At 48.3% G+C, this 22,337-nt stretch overlaps 1 long non-coding RNA gene across 2 annotated transcripts in view; it reads right to left on the reverse strand.

The window, feature by feature from the left end:
• The window catches only part of LOC147707478 (uncharacterized), a 232,880-nt gene that overhangs the window by 29,451 nt on the left and 181,092 nt on the right, over window positions 1-22,337 (reverse strand). For both annotated transcript variants that reach the window (XR_015296620.1, XR_015296619.1), the window contains one exon: window positions 13,853-13,923. This is a non-coding gene — a long non-coding RNA (uncharacterized LOC147707478). The remainder of the gene's footprint in view (window positions 1-13,852; window positions 13,924-22,337) is intronic.

Here is a 22,337-nt window from a genome sequence, read left to right on the forward strand (position 1 = left end):
TGGTGCAGCAATTGAATGGTCTTCTGTGTGTTCTGAAGACATTCTTCCTGTGACTTGGCTTTTATCAGCCAATCGTCCAAGTAAGGGAAGACATGTATTTGTTGTCTTCTTAGGTGTGCTGCAACTACTGCTAGGCATTTTGTGAACACCCTTGGTGCTGTTGTGACTCCAAACGGAAGAACTTTGAACTGATAATGTCCTTCTACTACAAACCCGAGGTATTTTCTGTGGGCTTTGTGAATTGGGATGTGAAAGTAAGCGTCTTTTAGGTCCAGTGTAGAAAGAAAGTCCCCTTTCTTCAGTAAAGGAAGTACTTGTTGGAGCGTGACCATGTGGAAATGTTCCGAGTTTATGTATGCATTGAGAGGTCTGAGGTCTAAGATTGGTCTTAGAGACTCGTCTTTTTTGGGGATTAGGAAGTATAGAGAGTATACTCCTGTCCCTTGCTGATGTTTTGAAACCTTCTCTATGGCATGCTTTTGTAGCAGTGATAGTACTTCTTGTTTTAACAATGTCAGATGGTCTTGACTCATTGGACGCTGTCTGGGGGGATGTTTGGTGGGGTAGCTGTAAGTTCCAGGCAATAACCATGTTGGATAATTTGTCTCACCCACCTGTCTGATGTGATGTTTTCCCAGACAGGTAGGAACTGTGATAAACGTCCCCGACCGGTGTTATATGGTCTGGGGGGAGTTGTATTAAGTCACTGTTTTGGGGTTGGGGAGTTGCGGTTGTTATTATTTCCGCGACCTCTACCCTTGTTGTTGTTACCTCTGTAACTGCGTCTTGAATTACCTCTTGGTGACGTAGGTGTAAACGAGGTAGATTGCTGACTTGTGCCTGTATTTTTTGACCCCCCTCTATAGGTGGACCTACGAAAGGAACCCCTTTGAGTTGGCTGTTGTAATGCTCCCATTGATTTAGCCGTTTCTGTATCTTTTTTCATCTTTTCTAAAGTCTCATCTGTACCTGAGCCGAAAAGTGTTTTTTGATCAAAAGTTTGGTTCAATAAAGATGTTTGTACTTCTTGTTTGAACCCCGAGACCCTAAGCCATGCGTGTCTTCTTAGCATGATACTGGTGTTGACGGATCTTGCTGCAGTGTCTGCCGCGTCTAAGGCGCATTTAATGGAAGTGTTGGTTATTATCTTCCCTTCCTGTATAAGCTGGTCTGCCCTTTTTTGATGTTCCTTAGGGAGATGTGTGATGAGTTTTTCTGACTCCTCGTAATGCGCTCTATCATAGCGTGCAAGTAGCGCTTGTGTATTAGCTATGCGCCAGCTGTTTGCTGCTTGGGATGCTACCCTTTTGCCTGATGCATCTATTAACTTGGACTCCTTATCAGGAGGAGGAGCTTCCCCTGTAGATAATGAGTTTGCTCTTTTACGAGCGTTTGTAACTACAAGCGAGCCCAGAGGTACCTGTCCTTTGATGGATATTGGGTCCTTTGGGGCTGCCTTATTTTTTTTTATCAATCCTTGGGTTTAATACCCTAGCCCTGACAGGGTCTTTGAATATGTCTGTTGTGTGATTGAGAAGACCCTTCAGCATCGGTAGTGTGCCTGATGTTCTTTGTGCAGCAGGTAGCGTTTCTAAAAGGAAGTCCTCTATTTGAGGTTCTGTATGTAAATCTACCTTATGGTATTTTGCTGCCCTATTAATCAACTGCACAAAACCTGTATTATCATCAGGTGGTGAAGGTTTTGATGGGTATAATTGTGGGTCGTTATCATCTGACCCTGCATCATAATTCTCCCATGGGTCTTCCTCATCTGGGATAGTGTCGTCATCCCCATGAGGTTCTCCCTCCCCTGTATCCCGGTCTACATCTGTTTGAGGTGTAGATGGTCTTGGTGTAGAAGGTGGAGGAATAGCTGGCATAGTGTGAGGAATAGGAGAAGAGGGTGTGTCTTTAGGCCGAGGAGAAGGGGGAGGAGTTGTATTTGTCCCCATTGTTCTCTTTTTAGGAGGAAGAGCTTTGTCATCCAGCTGTTCATTTTTCCTCTTTTTCGGTGATTTTGTCACTACTTTGCCAGTTTGCTGATCGATAAACAAAGTATTTTGTTTTGGATCTGTCTGCTGCTCCTGTATCAGTACCAAAGTTCTTGGTTCCAAAAGGTGCCTTTGCTTCTGACCGTCAATGTTTTGTGTTTTCGGCACCGAGAATTTGCTCGATTCCGATTTCTTCGGTGTCGAGTAAGTCTTCGACGTCGAAGCATGTTTCGGTTTCGACTTGGAATGTTTTGATGCCGAGCTTTCTTTTCTATGGAGCTTCGGTGTCGATGTCGGTGTCGACCGTTTCTCGGATCCGACATGGTGGGAGGCCGAGAGTTTCGGTTTCAGTTTCGGTTTCGTTGCCGGGCCCGAAGGCGGAGCGTCGGAAACTTTCTTCGGTAGTCTGACCGGGCTCGAAGGCGGGGTCGGTACCACACGGGGTCGGTTTTTTGGTAAGGGGAAGTCGTCACTCACTGTTTGTTGAACGTCGATTTCTTCGACATCAGACTCGTCCACTTCCGACCCCGACTCTTCTTCATGTTCCTCTTCTTCTTCGAGGTGCTGGTCGTCGAACAGCTCCGGGATTGCCTCCGACTGCATTCTTGAAACCTCGTGTCTTCGGGCTCGACGGTTTCTAATCGTCGACTTGGAGGAGAATGCTGAGTAGGCTTCGCAGTCCCTGGATTTGTGTTCAGGCGATAGGCAGAGGTTGCACACCTCGTGTAGGTCCTTGTGTGGGAACTTAGCACCACACGTTGGACATCTCTTAAATGGAGTCCTTTCCATGGACTCCGGGCTGGACTACGTCGAGAAAGGCCTCCCGGTCTTGTTGACGTAGAAGAAAATGTTTTTTGTTGGAGTCGAAACGCGTCGGAATGGAAATGAAATCGCGTTCGATAACAATACCGTTGAATTGGAAAGGGAATACGCGCCGAAATATCACTTCTTCTCGAAGTCGATCCGGAGCGCCTCGATCCTCATCCGAACCCGATGGCGGAAAAAAACAATCTAAGGATGGAACCGATGCCCATGCGCACTAGCACCAAAAGGAGGAGTCACCAGTCTACAAAAGACTTCTCCAAGAGAAAAACAAGTGCAATCATCCGAGCCCAACACCAGATGGCGATCTATTCATAATGTACCATCTGCAGCCCATATGCCTCGAACGCATTGTTTCTGGGATGGTCAAATTTTGCACGGATTGTCATAGAACATGTTCCCCTTAGGAGGAGCCCCCCCTCCAACCTCCCTTCCCCCACCACCCCCCCCCAGAAGCTTTGACCCAGTTTAATTAACCTATCACTATAGTCAGTCATGTTCTTGCAGCTATACACTGTTCTTCTCTAGTGTGCAGCCTCGCCCCAGAACATCTCACATTCTAAACCAAAGATTTGTTGGGCTACAAATCTCCACAACAGTGCACCTGATTAGAACAAGCATTGGCATAGCCAATAGGTCTCGCCTTTGGACCTTATAAGTGTTTAGCTATGCAACAGTTGATGTTGTTGCACCAAGGATACTGTGCTGCATAACTAAGTACTTATAAGGTCCCAAAAGCGACACCTATTGGCTATGCCAATGCTGGTTTACCACCCAGCACTCCCACACTTCTGATAAAAACGCTATCGCACTTTCGTGTGCATATTCAAATTCCTAGTATATGACGCTTTGGTAGCAGAACGTTTTTTTCTCATTTTTTCTCTGCTATGCTTGTAAAAAGTAATTTTAAAAATCTGTTGCAATAGCTTGCCAAGGACAGTCCCATTGGCTATGCTAGCGCCCGTTCTCGTTTCGGAGCTGCCATTTGACAGATTAATTTGTGCGAGACTAAGCCTCTCAATTCAAAACCCAGCATTTTTTCGTGAATCATTAACTTTGTGAGTTAGAGCAGAGTCAGTTCTGTGGCCCTGATGAGTCAACATTTTTTTTTAGGTCTCGTCTATGCAGCGTGCGTGCGCCACATAGGAGGAGCCCTTTAGGAATAGGTTCAGTTTTTGGCCCAAAAAAGTGCACCTATTGCATTGCTTTCAATGGCAACGCGTGTACGTTTGGCGATTCTCTTGCAGGAACGAGCTTTGAAACTATCTGTTTGTAATTAACAGATAGTTCCTGCTCGCTCCTGCAAGGGAAACAGGCGCAGGCCCCCCTCCTCTCTCCCCTACCCCTGCTGCCTCCTCCACTACTCGCTCAACTTATTTTTTTTTTTTTACTTTCTGCGTGAGGTGCGCACTTGTTTACTTTAGCCTTAACTCCCTTCATTTTCCCCTCATTATCACCCTTTCTTCCTCCAGGTAATATCCCCCCCCAAACGCCCCCCGATACTTTAGTACAGGTCTCTCATCTATTCTAGTCGTCTATCTCTTTTATGCTGCGTTTTCTTTGTGCATCTCAAGCGATGTCTACCACTGCAAGTGGCTGTCCTTGCACCCACCCCCCTCAGGCTCTGCCAATGTTTTTCCAAAGTGCGGCACGTTACCGGTCAAGAGGCCATTAAATGACTAGTTACCCTTGGCCAAAAAAGGAACCTGTGGAAATTTTTCACAATCTGAAAATAATTGTCAGGGGACAATTGACTGCCCCCTTTCCCTCTCCAGTCCCTGCCTCCCCCTTGCCGTTAGAGCATTGAAGTTAAGCTGCGGTCCTTATCTGGCAGCGCCAGCAGCCCTTCTTTGGAGTTCCGGGTACAGCGAGTGCAGAGCCGAGCGAGCTAGCTAGCCACGCGTCCCTAAGGCGCGAGCAGCAGTCCAGCGGCCCGGCTCCCTGTTAATCACTGAAAACAGATCCTGACATATCTGCAGAGCCACTCTCAGCTATACTGCAACAGGATTAATGCACAGCGCCCAGAACCAATTTTCCGCTGCTCCTCCTCAGCGATGCTGCTCACGTCGCGCCCAAGACAGCTACTTAAGCACATTCAAGGGCATTACCCGAGAAACAATACGCTAATTCGGCATCTCGAGCTGCCGCCTGCTAAACTGGGTCCAGCTGCACATCAGAGCACGCCGGCGAGGGGGACGCGAGTCAATGACATAGCATGTTTACCATCATGAATAATGCAGCCGAAATAAAATGTGCTTTTTCTTGCTAATTCACAATGCTCGTAAACTAATATGGGATCAATAGCGCGTTCGGATTCATGGCGGTTGAAAAAGCGATGGATTCAGAACATCTCAGAGCCCTGATGGTATTGTAACAAGCCCGCTGTGTTGTTTAGAGTCTTCAAGGTGCTGAACCCAAGGTGTGAAATGGAGCTCTGAAACATTCTCGTCAGGATGCGTGCACTCCCTGCGCGGCATTTTTATTAAGAGTTTGATTATCTGCTTTTTTCCTAACGGAGGAAGGGGTGGGGGGGGGGGGGGGGGGGGGGGGGGAAGTCACAAACATCTCCTGCTTGTTTATTTACAATCTACATTCCCCTATTTTCAAAAAGCATAATGGAGAGAGGATTACTTAACCGGAATGTATTTTATTTTACATTCTAAACCCAGCAGGCTGCAGGTGACAGTAACTTGATGGCATTTCAGGGTTTGCAATGGTTTAACATGTCATGCATGACAGCCCACCGCCAGAAACAAGAGCAGCTTCCTTGATTCCGGTGGCTACTGACATTTTCATACTGGCAAGAAATAAATCCTCACAGTCTGTATGTTAGGCTACGCCATGTCCAGGCACCGTTCTCTCCAATGAGAGGCAGACAGCATGTGTTGGGGCATCTTACAACATCTATCATCTCGTTGCTCCATTAACAGTTCAGAGTTACATCCGTATGCACCATCTTCGAAAACAAAACAACGCGCCCGCTCCACGTCTTTACACACAAGAAGTTGAGCACAATGTTTCTAAAAATAGCCGGTGACGAGGCAACAGTCATTGGCCATTTCATTTGTGGGAGCTCATCAAGACATCAGTTATTACTTCCGCCCTCGCCTATTGCAAGGGGGTGCTGAAATTGCAATAAGCCAGCACGAGCAGCATTCTCCTCATGGATTAGGGCGTTATGTTAAACCGCTGGGATTGAGCCCTTGAATAATGTATATTGAAGCATTTTGCTAAATATTACTTGTATGAATTTGCCTTATCCATTTGTTGGTAAAATGAATCTCAACGCTAAAACTAATAGCAAATCTGCAAAAGATACCCACACATGACTGGATTGGCATAGCCAATAGGTCTCGCATTTGGGACCTTATAAGTGTTTAGCCATGCAACAGTTTGTTGCACCAAGGATATTGTGCTGCATAACTAAATATTTATAAGGTCCCAAAAGCGAGACCTATTGGCTATGCCAATGCTTGTTTAATTGGTCAGTGAGTTAAAATTGCTCTATGTGGTTGCATAATTGGACATGGATACATTTCTCCAGGAGATTTGCCAGAGTCGAGATGCTGTTGATTGGACAGAAGATTTTGAGTTCCATGTAGTCCACCAAGGCGGTTACTATGATGGGGTTACCTGCCCTGACTTTAGGCAGTTAGGTAAAGTCGCTTGAAGCAGTGAGGCTTTAACTATTTTATTCCAAAATGGGAGGAGAGACATTTTAATCCAGCAGAAAATATTCAATGGAAGGGGGGTCAATGAAGTGGTTTGATGGTTTTAATGCGGTTAACGTTGGAAGAATGGCAGAATCATCAAAAGTTTTTAAAGTGTTATCCAAGAAACGTTTTTTTGGAGTGATTTTTGGGAGACAAGGGGCTCAGCCATCAGGAGAGGGTGAAGGGGCTGATAAAAGGTTGGACTGGAATGCGCTCCATAGCAGTCTTTTTTGTTTTATTCCAGGAAGGAGGAGGAAAATTCTTCACAGTAAAGACAGGGCCCACTTGGGTAAGGTTGGGTTGCCTATTGGGTTATGGTTTGACCAATTCAAACAGTTTCCTAGGACGGTTCCTGGCATTATCATGCTGGTTTTCAAAGCCATTTGCTTTAGAGCTACTGATCCGCTTGTTGTACATGTTCGAGGGAAGTTGAGAATCTCCTTAATAGTTCAGCTTGTCTCATTACATAGGTCTTCATTTACACTACCGTTGTACCATGGTTTGGGGTCTTTGGAGGACAGTATTCTTTAGCTGTAAGGGCGCCAGAGAATTTATAAAATTCTTCATGGAATTACTGTAGTGATCTGCAAGGCCTTGGACATCCAACAAGTTCGCTGGAGGAAGCAGGATGGGACTACTGAGGGATGTCAGTTCATTCAGGTTTATTATTCGTAGATTTCTTTTCCAAGGTCTGGGTTTCTTTGGTTCAGCCTCTTTATTTCTAACCGGTCCCATAATGAGGAAGGAGATGCAGTGGAGGTCAGTCCAGTCACATGGGACGATAGATTAGAGTTGAATGGAGTTGACCTTAGCAATGATTAGATCCAAAGTTGCACCTAAAATGTGGGTAGGACTGTCTATTTGGGGTAGTTTGAGATCAGTTAGGAAGGTTTTAATGCTTTTAACAGCTTTGTCATTTGGGTAATTCCAGTGGATATATGTCTCTCACAGATATAAATCGTTACCAAAGGTAAGTAACTTGTCCATCTAAAAGAAACTATTAGTTATAGATTCCTTCCCTTAGAACAGATACCCCAGCAATACCAACCCCGGAGGTGGATCTGCGAACCAAGTTCACACCAGAAAGTCCTGGAGAACCGAACAGCCAAAGAAGCCGTCTTACCCGACTGCCTATCCAGGCAGGAGTGCTCAGTGAATGTGTGCAGTGATGCCCTCGTGGCTGCCTGGCAGATGTCAATGAGGGGGACTCAATGTCCCAAAGCGGTGGTGGCAGCCGTCGCCCTGGTGGAGTGGGTGCGCAGGCCTACCGGAGGATCCTTTTTCACCAAAGAATAACAAATTTTGATGCAAAGAACGACCTATCAGGAGATTGTTCGTTTCTGCACTGCCCGACCTTTCTTCGCACCCACATAGCCCACGAAGAGTTGATCGTCCACCCGGAATTGTCGTGTGCAATCAAGATAAAACAATAACACACGTTTTGGATCCAGACAGTGGAATCTCTCCTCCTCCTTGGACGGATGCAGGGCGGAAAGAAGGTGGGCAAAGTGATGGTCTGACCTATGTGGAAAGAGGTAACCACTAAGGGAAGGAATGAAAGTGTGGCGTACAACCTTGTCCGATGGACAGCAAGGAAAGGAGGCTTAAATGAAAGAGCTTGGAGCTCATTTACCTAGCGAGCAGAGGTGAGGGCAACCAGAAAGGCATTTTTAAGAGTTAAGAGCCTGAGAGGGCAATTATTTAGCGGCTCGAAGGGAGCACACAAGATCTTTTTCAGCACTCTGGGTAGAAGTGGTATAGGTGGAAAAGTGTACAGAAGACTGCAGCTCCACTCGTGCCCAAAAGCGTCACTGAGCGAGCGCCGCCTTGGAAATTCGAACGTGCAGAACTGCGGACATTGCACGTTCTCTTCGGTGGCGAATAGATCTAACCAAGGCTCTCCCCGCTGATGAAAGGGACCTTTCTCCACCTCCGAGTGAATACAACCGTCATGATCCATCATGAGTCTGTGGCTGACCTTTCTCCACCTCCGAGTGAATACAACCGTCATGATCCATCATGAGTCTGTGGCTGAGTTTGTCTGCCCTGGCGTTCAGAGAACCTGCCAGGTGTTGAACCACCAGGGATATGCCCTGATGATCCAGCCATGTCCAGAGGCGGAGAGCCTCTTAATAGGGTCCACGTCTCCACCTTGCCCTGCTTGTTGCAGTACCACATGGCAGTGGTGTTGTCCGTGAACACCTGCACTACTTTTACTCTGACAGAAGGAAGGAATTCCTTCAGCGCGAGACGGATCGCCCGTAGCTTCAGAAGGTTGATATGGAGCTGGGACTCCACCGGAGAACAGAGGCCTCTAATCTCCGCCTCTCACATGTGGCTGCCCCATCCCAGAAGTGATGCATCCGTCACGACTGTGAACTCTGGTTGGGGAAGTGAGAGTGATCTGTCGGCAACCCAAACCTGGTTCGACAGCCACCACTGCAGTTGGTGTGCCGTGCCCTCCTAGATCTGGACACAATCTTAAAGATTGCCCTGATGCTGCACCCACTGTAATTTCAGTTCCCACTGCAGAACCCGTATATGCCATCTGGCATGATCCACCAGCAGGATGCAGGAGGCTATGAGGCCCAGCAGCCTCTGGGTCAATCCACCGGAATACAGGACAATGGCTGAAACATCAGTATCATAGCCTGAATATCTTGGACTCGCTGCTTGGGAGGATAGGCCCGAAACTGTGCTGTGTCCAGAACCACTCCGATGAAAAGGAGCTTCTGAGAGGGAGTCAGGTGTGACTTCGGCACGTTGACAGCCAACCCCAGGGAACGCAGGAGATCCACCATAGTCTGAAGGTGGGAGACAACAGCCTCCGATGAGCCTGCCTTAAACAGCCAGTCGTCCAGATATGTAAAAGACTGGAACCCCTGATCTGCACAGATGAGCTGCGACCACCTCCATCACTTTCGTGAACAGTCGAGGGGCGCTTGAAATTCCGAAGAGTAGCAAGGTGAACTGAAAATGCTCATGGCCTACCGTGAACCGTAGGTAACGTCGGTGGGCAGGCAGGTTGGGGATGTGAAAATAGGCATCCTGCAAGTCCAACGCTATCATCCAGTCTCCATGGCCGAGGGCAGACAGGACCTGAGCTAGTGTCAACATCTTGAACTTCTCTTTCCGGAGGAAGCGATGGACGTCCCTTAAGTCTAAGATAGGACGTAAGCCTTTGCCCTTCTTGGAAACCACAAAGTAGTGGGAGTTACAGCCACAACCTACTTCTGGCAGAGGGAATCATTTGATGGCTCCCTTGGCCAAGAGACTTGTGACTTCCTGACGGAGAAGGGCCGAGTGATCCTCCGACATGGGTCGAAATACTAGTGGCAAGGATTGGGGGGGGGGGGGGGTGAAGGGGGGGAATTTTCGAAGGGGAGGGAGTAACCCCTTCAAACTATTTGCAAAAACCACCTGTCTGATGTGATGGTGGACCAGTGGGGGAGGTGATGGCGAATCCTGCGACCCACTGGTCTTTGCTGGCCCTGAAGCGTCAGACTAGAAAGGTTTGGAGGTTGCGGCAGAGGTGGCGGTGTTAGACTGGCCCCGCCCTCTGCCCCATGACCCACGTCGCTTGGTCCCACGTCCCCAGCCTCGCAGAGGCTGGCTAGTTTGCGCCGGCCTGTGGCTCTGGTTGGAACATGGTGGGGCACCGCTTCCGTAGCCACGATAGGGGCAAAAAGCAGACTGCAAGGGACAAGAGGACACTCGTGGCCTAAGGACCTGGCCGTAGCTTTAGAGTCCTTAAAACACTCAAGTGCGTTGTCTGCCTTGTCACCAAACAGGCGACGGCCATCGAAGGGCATGACCAAAAGAGTAGATTTAACATCCCCCAAAAAGCCAAATGTTCACAGCCAGGCGTAGCGTCTGAGTGCTACTGACGTTGAAACCGTCCTGCCTAGTGATTCGGCGGTGTCCAGTCCACACCGGATGGTGAAATTTGCTGTATCTTGACCCTCTGCAACGGCACGGGCGAGGACAGCCCGGGCCTCCTCCGGGCATTGATTGTAGCAGCACTTGTACAACCAGGTCCCACACAGAATGTTGGTACTGGCCCAAGAGACATGCAGAGTTAAACGACCGCAGTCCTAAGCTGGCAGAAGAAAACATTTTCTTACCAAGATGGTCCAGCTTCCTGGATTCCTTATTTTGCAGAGCTGTAGTGAACATGCTACCCTTTGAAGACGAGGCTTGAACTACCAAGCTCTCCGGGGTAGTGTGTTGGGAGAGGAAAAGTGGGTCGCCTGAAGCCGAGCAGTGATGTTGGGCAATGTTCCTGTCCACAGGAGCCTGTGTGTTGGGCTTGGACCAGGAGCCTAAAAGGACATCAGTGAGGGCTTTGTTAAATGGCAGCAAGGTCGCCGAAGAGGATGCTGCTGGCTAAAGCACCTCAATCAGGATGTTAGTCCTGCCTGCCACAGTAGGAAGCTCAAAGCCCAAGGCCTCAGCCGCCCCAAGCAACACCACTGCGTATGACGCTCCCTCCTCCATAGCCACGGTAGGGGGGAGAAAGCATGCCAAAGTCTGGGGAGGTATCCAGACAACTGGCATCACCCAGTTCCTCTCTGTAGACCTGCTCCTCCAGTTGTTCTGTTAGAGGGTCACCAGATCCCTCCCAGGCCTCCTCATCATCCTCTGGCCACCAGTCAGGGCAAAAGGGAATGTCAGGGAAGAACGTGGGCATAAAGTTACCCACTGGCTCCGGTACCAGCGTCGATCTTGCTTGGCGTTCGAGTTGGGAGGGAGACTGGGGTCGACACCGGCTGGGGACACAACCGCGTTGTCGGAGTTGTTGACTGTCGAATCGGCGTCAGGGAAGGACCCGTGAGGTTGACCGGTGCCAATCTGGATCCGAGGCGAACCTGTGGCGTTGGGGCCGGAGCCGCTGGCGTCAAAGGCCTAGGCCCCCCAACCAAGTCCGCGGGGCCCAAAGGTACGCCAGACGAGTCAGGCTGCCCAAAGATGGCATTCATCGCTTCGGAAAAATGACAAAGCTGGGCAGGGGTCGCTCCGGCTCCCGGAAAGGGAGGACAGTGCGGAGTTGACCCTGCAGAATCCGCTGGCGGAGCTGAAGAGCGACCATTCTCTGCATCCAGTCGGCCGACAGATGGGGAGAAGGCAAAGAGCGACAATGCTTCTTCTTGTGCTTCAACTTACCAGAGGAGTGCGAAGTCTTTGATGACGCATGGTGGTGGTTCCTTAAACGGCCCCACGACCTTTCTCTTGACCGGGACTTTGAATGGTGTGGAGTGGACTGCCGAGCCTCCAAAAGCTTACGGGACTGCTCCCGCAAAGACTTTGGGACCACGGCCCGGCAGTCGGAGCACAACTGTGGGTCGTGGTCGCGCTCCAGGCATCAAAGGCACACGAAGTGCGGATCGGTAACAGACATCAACTTGTGACAGGAGTCACAACACTAGAACCCTGGACGATGGGACATCCCTCGCGGACAAGGAGTCGATAGAAGACTCCAAAAGAGATCAACAAAAGTCAAAAAAGTTTCGGCAAAAATTGACAAAAAGGGGCAAGCTTCTCTCCGGATCTGCTCTGGTTGGTGCGGAAAAAGAGAACTGACGTCAGCACGCAGGGGCAGCGTTTAAGTAGATATTGCAATGCTATCCTGGTGACCACGATGCGGACGACGGACGCAGAGTCAACAGACGCCACCTACCGGCGCGTGGGGGTACTGCTAAGAAACAATGTCTCTGGATCCAGTCTGACAACTGGGGGTAATTCTAAGGTAAGGAATCTATAACTGATGGTCTCTTTCAGATATTGAGATTAGTCGGATCCCATTGGCTGAATGGTGAAATGGCAGCCTCGTTTATTAGGTTTGGGGAAAACGTGTCTATTTTTCCCAGGAGACCTGTTGGGCCACCCCCTGTTCTCCTACTATGCATCACTGCAGAGCTAATTTTGTATGGTAGCCTTAATTTGTTCCAAGTCTTGAGTAATTTCTCCCAATCTAATAAGGTTTGGGAGTAAGAATGTGGATTGAGTCGAGGGGTTAGCTTGGGAGGGGGTGCTCAGGGCTCTGTTGATTAAGTGTTGTTGGATTGGGAAAACATGTGGGGAGATGGGCTGTAGATGGAGTTAAGCTGAGGAAAGTAGGGAGCTCAAGAGTGGGCTTGATAGGGGCCCTAGGGACATGTGTTGTGGTGCTCATCGGGTTTTGGAGCTCATATTTCCAGAGTGTCATTTTTGGGCCCATGGGGAGCACCATAGGCAAGCTATTAGTATCCACAAGTGTGTGGATGGATAATGATTATAGGATTGGGGTAATGGAGTTACTACCGTTACTGTGTATCTCTGTGCCCGCTACTCTGGAAGTAGAGAGAGGGCCCTAACTTGGGAATTCCTGGAGTAGGCTTCAAACCCTCCTGATGAAGGTGGAGGGTTAGAGTTGGATGTGTTACTCGTTGAGGAGGAGCAAGAGGGGGAACTGGGTCAAGTGTGCATGCGGCGAGGATTATTTTGTGAGTGCGGATTCATTAAAAGTCATATTGTTTCCAATTATGGAGAAAATGTCATTGCATATTTCCAAGTTCTGAGGATTGGATAAGGATAACCCTATTATTACACAATAATATGGTTGCCTCTACTCTACAAAGGGGAGGGGGAGCTAGCAAGAGTTTAAGGCCATGCAGAATTTATTTGGATGTAGTGATCTGGAGCATTGAACGTGGTCTTTCCTCCACTGTGCTCTTCCTTTCGTATAGAAGATATGGTCACTTAATACTGCTTATTTTTAGGTAGGGATCGAAGATTAGAGTTTCGGGGTGAGATTAGAGGGGTCTGTGTTTTAGGTTCCTAGATGCGTTTTTGTAAGAATAGAAGGGTACTTGATTATGTAGGAATGCTGTCCGACAGGCCCCAGTTTGGTGTCTAGTATTCTTATAGAATTCGGATCGATGTCTGTGCAAACCATTAAAAATCAGAAATAAATGGGATAAATGGAAATTGAGGCGCAGGGCTCCCAAACCAATGAGGAGGGGGGGGGCACGTTGAGGGGGAGGGAGAGACCATTATTTCTGGTTTCAGGCAGGGCGAAGGGTCTCAGAAAGGAGTCCCATTTCTATTGCTGATTTCCCGTAGTTCGGAGTACTCTGTCCCTTTCACTTACCAGAGATATTCATTATGGGTGAGGGTGGAGGGAGAGGTGGACTACCTTCTAGTGCATGTAGACAAGCAGATAAGTGTGTTTTTTCCATTTCTTACAGGCACACTATAAAGGCAAATGGTAAACAAGCAAGGATAACCATTATCTTGTGAGAGGAAAGGGAAATGGTGGGAGACAATTTTGCCAAGACTCAGGCTTACCATTTCCAGAGCGGCAACTCCATTTCGGAGATGGAGCAGGCAAACAAACTTTTCACACGGAGTTCTGGAATCTACAAAGAAAAAGATAGAAGGCTAAATGTATGTGTCTTCAGAGGAAAGCCCAAGATTTTATCAGCAACACGAGCTATATTGAAATACAGGATGTATGCATGCTCTACTATATTCTAAGAAAAACAAAGTACATTTTGTTGATCAAAACAGAAATTCACCACACTACGCAAACTAGTAACACACCACAAGTACGTATTCAGAGAAGAAAACATTCAGATGAGCCTTTGATGACAGCTCATACGTTGTATAAGGCCTACCAGCTATCACATTCCTTTGCATAATTTGGAGAGGAATGCAGGAGTACAGCAGGTTTACTTATTACGACCCCATTCACAAAGAATATGGAAAAGCACTGCAGCTTTCCTCCTAGAAACTGCTGCTTTCAAAAAGTGCAGCAGTACTAAAGGGGGTGGTAATGGACGGAGCATCTGAACCAATCAAACACTCACACCCAGTCAAAAGATCTGGGTTTTATCCATCACCGTTCGTTAGCCCACTGCCACCCCAGTTCAGACATGGCTATATGCAAATCAGTCTTACCCTGTGCCTCATGGGAACAGTCCAGCCCGAACTGCCAAGCCATGTCTTCCCTGGACCGGAAACAAGCTTCCGAGGACCGGTTTCTGGTATTCCAGCCGTCTTCAGCCCGGCTTGCTTGAATCCAGTGGCAAAGTGAGCAAGGGACTCACGTCTGAGCATACCCTGCCACACTTATGGCGGCCAAAAGCAGTACAAAAGGGGGTGGTAATGGACGGAGCATCTGAACCAATCAAACACTCGCACCCAGTCAAAAGATCTGGGTTTAATCCATCACCGTTCTTTAGCCCACTCTGCCACCCCAGTTCAGACATGGCTATATGCAAATCAGTCTGACCCTGTGCCTCATGGGAACAGTCCAGCCCGAACTGCCAAGCCATGCCTTCCCTGGACCGGAAACAAGCTTCCGAGGACCGGTTTCTGGCATTCCAGCCGTCTTCAGCCCGACTTGCTTGAATCCAGTGGCAAAGTGAGCAAGGGAGTCACGTCTGAGCATACCCTGCCACACTTATGGCGGCCAAAAGCAGTACAAAAGGGGGTGGTAATGGACGGAGCATCTGAACCAATCAAACACTCACACCCAGTCAAAAGATCTAAAATTGCATAGCACTCACAAATTTTAAGTACACCCAGCAGTCTATACAAGACATAGACAGAGTTCCTCTATACTGAGTTTGGTGGACTGTCCACAGTGCAGGGAAGCTGTAATATTAAGTATGATGGAAATGTACGTTTGGGCATGTAATATTTTCCTGTTTTTACTCTTTTGTCAAAAATAGGTGTATATAAATAAAACCAAGTTTATTATTTTTGATAACAAACTCATAGATATCATTTCCAGCGGTTGCTGGTCGCCAGCAAGAAAAGCATTACACCAATCTCAGCTCAAAAGGATTCCACCATTTACTACAGATCTTTGCATGCCTTTTGTGGCTAACCCTAGCTTCATAAACAAGTTTTTTCCTGTTGGAGAACACCAGTCCACCCCACGGCACCATTGAGTTATCAAGGATGGGCTGGGAGTCTTCCATTTGCTTGGCTACCATGGCGGCGTACCCCCATCCCCTAAAAGATACCTAGGAGGAGTGACTTCTGCTATAGTTCCACCTCCCATCCAGTACTTCTGAAAACTCCTCCGTTACCTCATTCCAGTACTTCACAATGATCGGGCATGTACCAACCATATGTAAAAAATCTGCAGGGCGCATATGGACACCTGAAACATGTCAGACTTGGTAGGAGACGCGCTTTGTGTAGATGGCTGTGAGTGAAGAAGACACTGTAAAGGTAATGTATGTCTGCACTAGCCGTAATCTACAGGAAATTTGGATAGTACCTAAGGCCATCATGGCATCATGCAAATCATCGTCCTTCAGTTGTCCCACCCACTTCTCCCATCACATCCGCAGCTGTAATAGCCTGTCGGGTATGTTATTGACCAATGTGCTGTAGATCTGGGTAATACCCCCTTTTGACAGTGCAGCCATCGAGAGCTTGGACTCGAAGAGATTGAATTTGGGGAGTGCCACGCCTGGGGGAAATGTGTACCGTCAGTTTGTTTCTCAATTGAAGGTATTTGGGAAATTGCGTATGTGATAGGTTATAGGTTGATTGAAGTCCCTAGAAGGAACATACTCGGTGCCAGACCAAAAATCCCCCAGCAGGGAAAAGTTTGGCGTCCCAGTGATTAAACCTTCATGGCCAGCAGCTGTTTCCAGCAACCACCTCCCCCTCCACAAGGGAGTCTGCTGAGTAAGCTTAAAGTCCCAATCTGTGTGTTTGGCGCACTAGTTGAGGAAGATCAGTCAGGTCACGTCTGGTAGGCTTGTAGGGATGCGGGATCCATAGAGCATTCCCATCACAGCATCAAACCCCATCGAGGTCAGTTCTACCCTATACGCCAGTTCGGACCAACCCTGTTATAAGTAATAGAGGTACAGAATGGTCATGCAAAACAGTCATCATATGGCGACTGCGGACAGCTCATAAGAGGCAATCTGATCTGGACCAGAGCCAGAAAAAGGATGTCGCCAAGGGGTCCATCTCCTTGAACCATTGCCAGGGTATTAACTGTGGAAATTGTTTAGAAAGATAAAGAGATACAAAGATCTAATTTTCAAGAGAGTCATACTCCCCAACACGTTGAGCGGGAGGGCTTGGCACTTTTTCCAGTCTGTCTTTACTCGTCGAACCAGCAGACTAAACTTAAGAGTCCATGCTAGTTAAGAATGGGGAGCAAACTGGATCCCCAAGTATCGGAAGCTCAAATGACGCACCGGTATGGTGGTCTGCCACTCAACAGATTCACTGGAGGGGGAGCAGAACCAGCACCGACTTTGCATGGTTAACTTGCGGACGTAAAGCTGAAAAAGGTGGAGGCAACGTGGGCCAGTCATTTCAGGTTCAGAGACAAATTGGAGGACATCATGCACTTGTACATCACGTCGGGTGAGCTGGGCCAATGTCTAGATTGCAAGGGCAAAAAGGAGGGGTACAGGGAGCCTCCCTGCCTAGTACCCCGACAAATAGGGAATAGATCAGAGACTACATTATTGATCTGTACATGCGCAGTTGGGCCAGAATAAAGAGATTTGACTTGTCTACAGTAATAAGGTCCCATACTTGCCTTCTGCAGGACCTGAAACAGGTAAGTCCAGTGCAACATGTCAAATGCTTTCTAAAAGTCTATTAACTGCATTGGAAGGTGGCAGAGGATGTTGACAGGCCAATACAACATAGATTCGCCTAAAGTAGTGCCTTGTGCCCCTAGCTTGCATGAAGCCACACTGATCTGGATGTACAAGGGTCTTGAGTCGCCTTGAGGCATGTGGCTAATATTAAGGTGAAAGGTTAATCTCTCCATTAATCAGTGAGATGGGGTGGATAGCCGCACAGACATTGGGTGGGGTCTCGCTTTTGGAATGACCACAACAGTAGCCACGTCAAGTTTCTGTGGGAAGTGACCAACCTCAGCTGCTTTGTCGTAGATGGCAAGCAGGTGCAGGGAAAGGATATCTCTGTATTTGCTGTAATCTTCAGTTGGGTGTCTTCCCGGTCACCAGGACACACATAGCGCTGGAAATCTCTTCAGCCGTAATGGGCTGTTCCAACTCACGTCTTTCAGCCTGTGACAACCAAGATAGTGGAATATCATCAAGTAGGGGGGATAGAACTCCAGTTCCACCTGCGGTCTCTGAACCGCTGCAAAGAGATGCCGGTAATAATCTGCAAACACTTGGACTATGGCTGGGGTAGAGCGCTGGAGGGTGCCTTCAGAATCCAATATCTCAGGGATCACTCGGGCAGCCATGGGCCGAGTAGCCAGCCAGTACAATAACTTGCCATTCTTGTCACCTCATTCATACACTCTCGCCATGGAGGCACGCCACACTTGGCATGCTGCTTCGAGTGAAAGAAGATGAATCTCTGGGTAAGCTTGAGTTGGTGAGAGTTCTACCCCTGGGGGCATCAGAAGTTGGAGGGCGTGGGCCTACTGAGAGGTCACCCGCTGGAGTTGGTCTCTCCCTTTTCATCAGAGAATTCTCTTAGTGCACCCTCTGACCATAGCCCTACAGGCTAAGGTGCCAGCAGAGTTCACTGTCCCCTGGTTAATTTTAAAATATGCCTCAAGCTCATCAGCTAGGGCTAGAAAGTACACTTTGTCTTTGAGGTTCCATGCAATAAGTCGTCACATGGGGATCAGAGCATTAGCTTTGGAGCCCAGACGGAGGAGCACAGAGGCATAATCCTAGATCCCACTAGGGAGAATCTGTATCTTGGACAAGCAAGCAGTCGGTGGCTGGCATAAGGATAAGATTTATATGCTTAGGGGAGTGATGAACTGCCGAAGTATGTGTGTAGTATTGCTGTCTGAGGTTTCACATTCGCCATGTATCACATAAGCCAAGGGCATTCACCCAGCTGGAGAGTTGATGGGCCCACACACACCTTTCCATAGAGGGAACGCTGGTTGAGTCAGCAATGGGTGGCCGACTGCACTGAAGTCTCCTCCCACCACTGTGGTACCCCCAGGAAGTCTCAGGATTCGATTCCTGAGTGTAAAAAAGGGATTTAGTTGCGGGGGAGTCAAAGGCCAAGCAGATTCAGAATATGGCCCTATACTCTGTCCTCAAGGATAAGGTGTTGGCCCTAAGCATCAGGGAGGACACGGTTGACTAAGATGAGGAATGAGCGGTGATCGAGAATCGGCACCCTTCAGGAGCCCTGTACATATCCACCATTGGTAAGTTCTATCATAACCTTTATGGAGTAGGAAAGGGCAGCGGGTACCCATCAGGTGCGTTTCTTGGAGCATCAGAATTGCAGGAAGGAAACAATGGGCATAGCGCAGGACTGCCGAACGTTTGATTCACTATAGCAGCCTGTAATAAAGGAAGATGCAGAGTCCACTTGATAGGTTAAGATCCTTTATTGCAGGTTCCTTCCAGGTTAGATAGACAGGTTAAGATGTAAGGTAAACCCCACCAGGAGCCAGCTGTTAGCAGCTCAGCCTCAGATGACCAACTGCCACAGTAAGTAATAGACAGGCACAGTGAGCTAGAGGAACACCCTGGCATTCCATGATGTCATAGATAACACAGTACAGTCTAGCCAGAGAAGAACAGTGGAGAGGACATTTACTACACAGCCCATTAACGTTCCAGGACAGAATCTGTAAGTCTGTGAAGGTTGGCATGTCAGGGAAACCAGAACAGAGGAGGCAAGCCTCCAGTAGGGGCCCCTGAAAACCGATGGTGGACCGTCTTCAGAAAGTGTAGTGATGTGCTGAAAACATAGCATGTGCTGGTGTGATGAGACAAAAAATACAATTCAAACAATGTCAAATAAAGCACAATCACAGTAAAGGAATACCCAACCCATCCCAAACTGCCCCCCTACCAATACATCTGCACCTGAAGCATCTGTTGTCCCTTAAAACTACAACAGAACACAACAACATTACGGTTTGAACGTAGACTGGTGGACCCCTCCTTTTAGCAGGATTTCAGTCAGCCAGTATCTAATAAAGGAAGGGTAAAGAACAATGTGCAGGTGATTGGATGTGGCTTAACGGCTAGAACGGTTGACCTCGAAGCTGGGGAATCGGGTTCGAGGATTGGCAGAGACGCTTAACATCCTGTGATTCTGGGCAAATCACGTAATTTCCCTGTGCCTAACAAAAATGAATATGTCAGTCTGTAATGCAAGTGGTGCTCATGTAAAGCACCTGGATACCTTTGGGTCGAGTTTGCACTATATAACCCCCCCCACCCCCCCAGTAACCCCCAAAAAAATTACTGGGTAACCGGGCTGCTCTCTCGCCAGTTGAGGGGCAATTTCTGATCAGATCGTAGAGCTCTATGCCTGCCCACATCATCATTATTGGGGTGAAAAAGGGCAGATTCCCCTGAGAGCATCATATCCGGGGCCGGTTTGAGAGACGTCGCACCACAGTGTTGGCTCGGAGTACTGCAGCTGTGATGCAGAGGTTTCGGAGTCTGGAGAGGGAGAGCCTGTCGCTGCTCGACCGTGCCTCTTGCGGGAACGCATCTGGACCCCCCGTTTCACTTGGCAAGCTACAGGTTTTTGCATTGGAATCAGTCCCTCAATAGATCAGTTCGGATGGTGGTATTTTTTTAGTTGGTGAGCCAGTCCCACACAGCCTTCAGGATATCAAAGAAATGTGTTTTACCCTTGTAGATCACTTTTCAATCTTGCAGGGAATAAAAGTACATTTGGCAGGTTAATAGCCTTCAATTTTTGCTTGACCACTGCATAGACCTTTGTTTAGCTTGCACTTCTCTAGTGCAGTCGGGAACACTAGTATTTTACAGTGTTTGTAATGCAGGTCTGGAAGGAGTCTGGCTCCACGGAGGATGGAGTCTCCATCTCAAAAGTTTTGCATGCGAGCCATCAGGGGTCTTTGCAGAGTTCCCGGGGGCGGTTTAGGCGTTAGAGTTCTGTGAGCTCACTCCACTACAAACCAGGCCAATAACTTGTCCGCTGGCATCCAGGACCTGGTCCATTGTTCCAGAAATTGGTTCTGGGAAACTGATAAATTGTAGATTATAGCAACGCCATCAGTTATCAGTATCTTCAGCTCTGTTTATGATGTATGGATGGCATGAAGGATCTTGGCGAAATCTCTGTTGTCAGCAGGCAAACGACCCACTGCAGCCTCCCTGGGGCGACCTCCCAGTCCTGTGGCATACTGGTCAATACGAGTTTGTGAGGAATGAGGATGGGAGACCTCGTCTTTCCCCATATTTGCAACTGGGGGAGTTGCCAAGAAACACAGATGCCCAGCCTGCTTGCCGCTGGGAATACTGCAGCACGAGCAGACAGACAACCTAAAGGAGGTGGAGGGAGCAGCAAAGAAAGGTCAAATTCAGTTGGAATCCCGGTAGCACGGTGGTCTTAGGATCAAAAGTGGCCAAGAGCAAATAGCCTCAATCACAGCACAGGTAGTCCTCAGAAGTTACACCCAGCTCCCACAGCGACATCCAGCATGATCAGACCACACTATCTGCAGGTAGAATAGGTATATATAATCAGCAATGCTGCTGAGTAGTGTAAATGTGGGGGGGGGGGGGGGGGGAGGGGGGTGAAGAGAGGATGAAAAGATGTGGAAGGTCAGGTCAAGAATGGTGCAGAACAGGGCTTCCATAAAGTCCAATTGCTTCTAGCGATCAAGGACTGTCAATGGCAGCGAAAGTACACCACTGGGAGTCCCAGGTCAGCCTACCACTCAGCTCTGCTCTTGACACAAGCCAGAGCCCACAGCGCCGGCAGTTCAGGTTTGAGAATCATGTCCCAGTCAAACAGCCGAGCAGCTCAACTCTTCCACTTTCAGCTCAATGGCAGTCCCCTCCCTCCTCTACTCAGCAAGGGCCCATTTCGTTGCTGGGCTCTGCCGCGGGCAATACAAGGCCACCGGGAGGCAGCTCAGCGCCGGTAACTGTAAGCACTCGGTGAGTCCCCAGAGCCTACCAGATATAGGCACCAGTTAAGGCAATTCTTTACCAGCTGGATTACCAGGGAGTGATTGAACTCTGTCCATCTCAAATGAATAACCTATTTTTCTTGTTCTGAAACCTGATCCTTCGTATTGCATAGGCATTTGAATATTCGGCAGGTCTTGGGCTCAAAAATTCCACGGACCTGATAATTCTCGCCTCGGTGCCTATTCCAATCATGGAATCCCACTCTGCAACTCTGGGCAATAGCTTGCTTAATCTCCACAACGGCCCCCACAACGCTAAGGATGCCTGGCCTCCACCTTGGGGGTGCCCAGGAGTGGATGCCTCACAGGGAAAGCCAGGATGGGTTCCACAGCGGTATTCGTACAAGCGCCTTGAGACCCTTGTGGGTAAGTAGTGCGCTATACAAGTATCAATTTACATTTTACATTTACAAACTACACATAGTATGGCTATTAATAATGTAGTCCTTAAAAAATACAAAACCACTTTGGATATTTTCAATGGTTTTTACAATCATAATTTGCCTCCAGAGAGCCAAGACTGGTCTGTCTTTAGCGCATTGAGATTGCATATGAGATTGCATATGCGCAATGCCCGACTTCCTGTGGGCCATTAGCACAACCAAGGATTTTTTGTAGCACGAATGGTCTCGATTCTTCATGAAATTGACCCCGATGCTCTGTCCTACGTGGATGCTATTTACCCAATGGAAAAGGACTTGAACCCGCATTTAGCAAGAGTGGATCGCATAACATTGCGGTTTGCTGAACTTGGCTACAAGTTTAACTTCAAGAAATCAAAAATAGCTTTTTTGAGCGTCCGTTTCTTAGGATATGATTTTACCAATGAGTCTTGCCCCTCAATTTCTGGAGGAATGTGCACAGTTGCAACCT

The sequence above is a fragment of the Lissotriton vulgaris genome, chromosome 6, assembly GCF_964263255.1.
Source record: "Lissotriton vulgaris chromosome 6, aLisVul1.2, whole genome shotgun sequence".
In the NCBI taxonomy this organism is placed as follows: Eukaryota; Metazoa; Chordata; class Amphibia; order Caudata; family Salamandridae; genus Lissotriton; species Lissotriton vulgaris.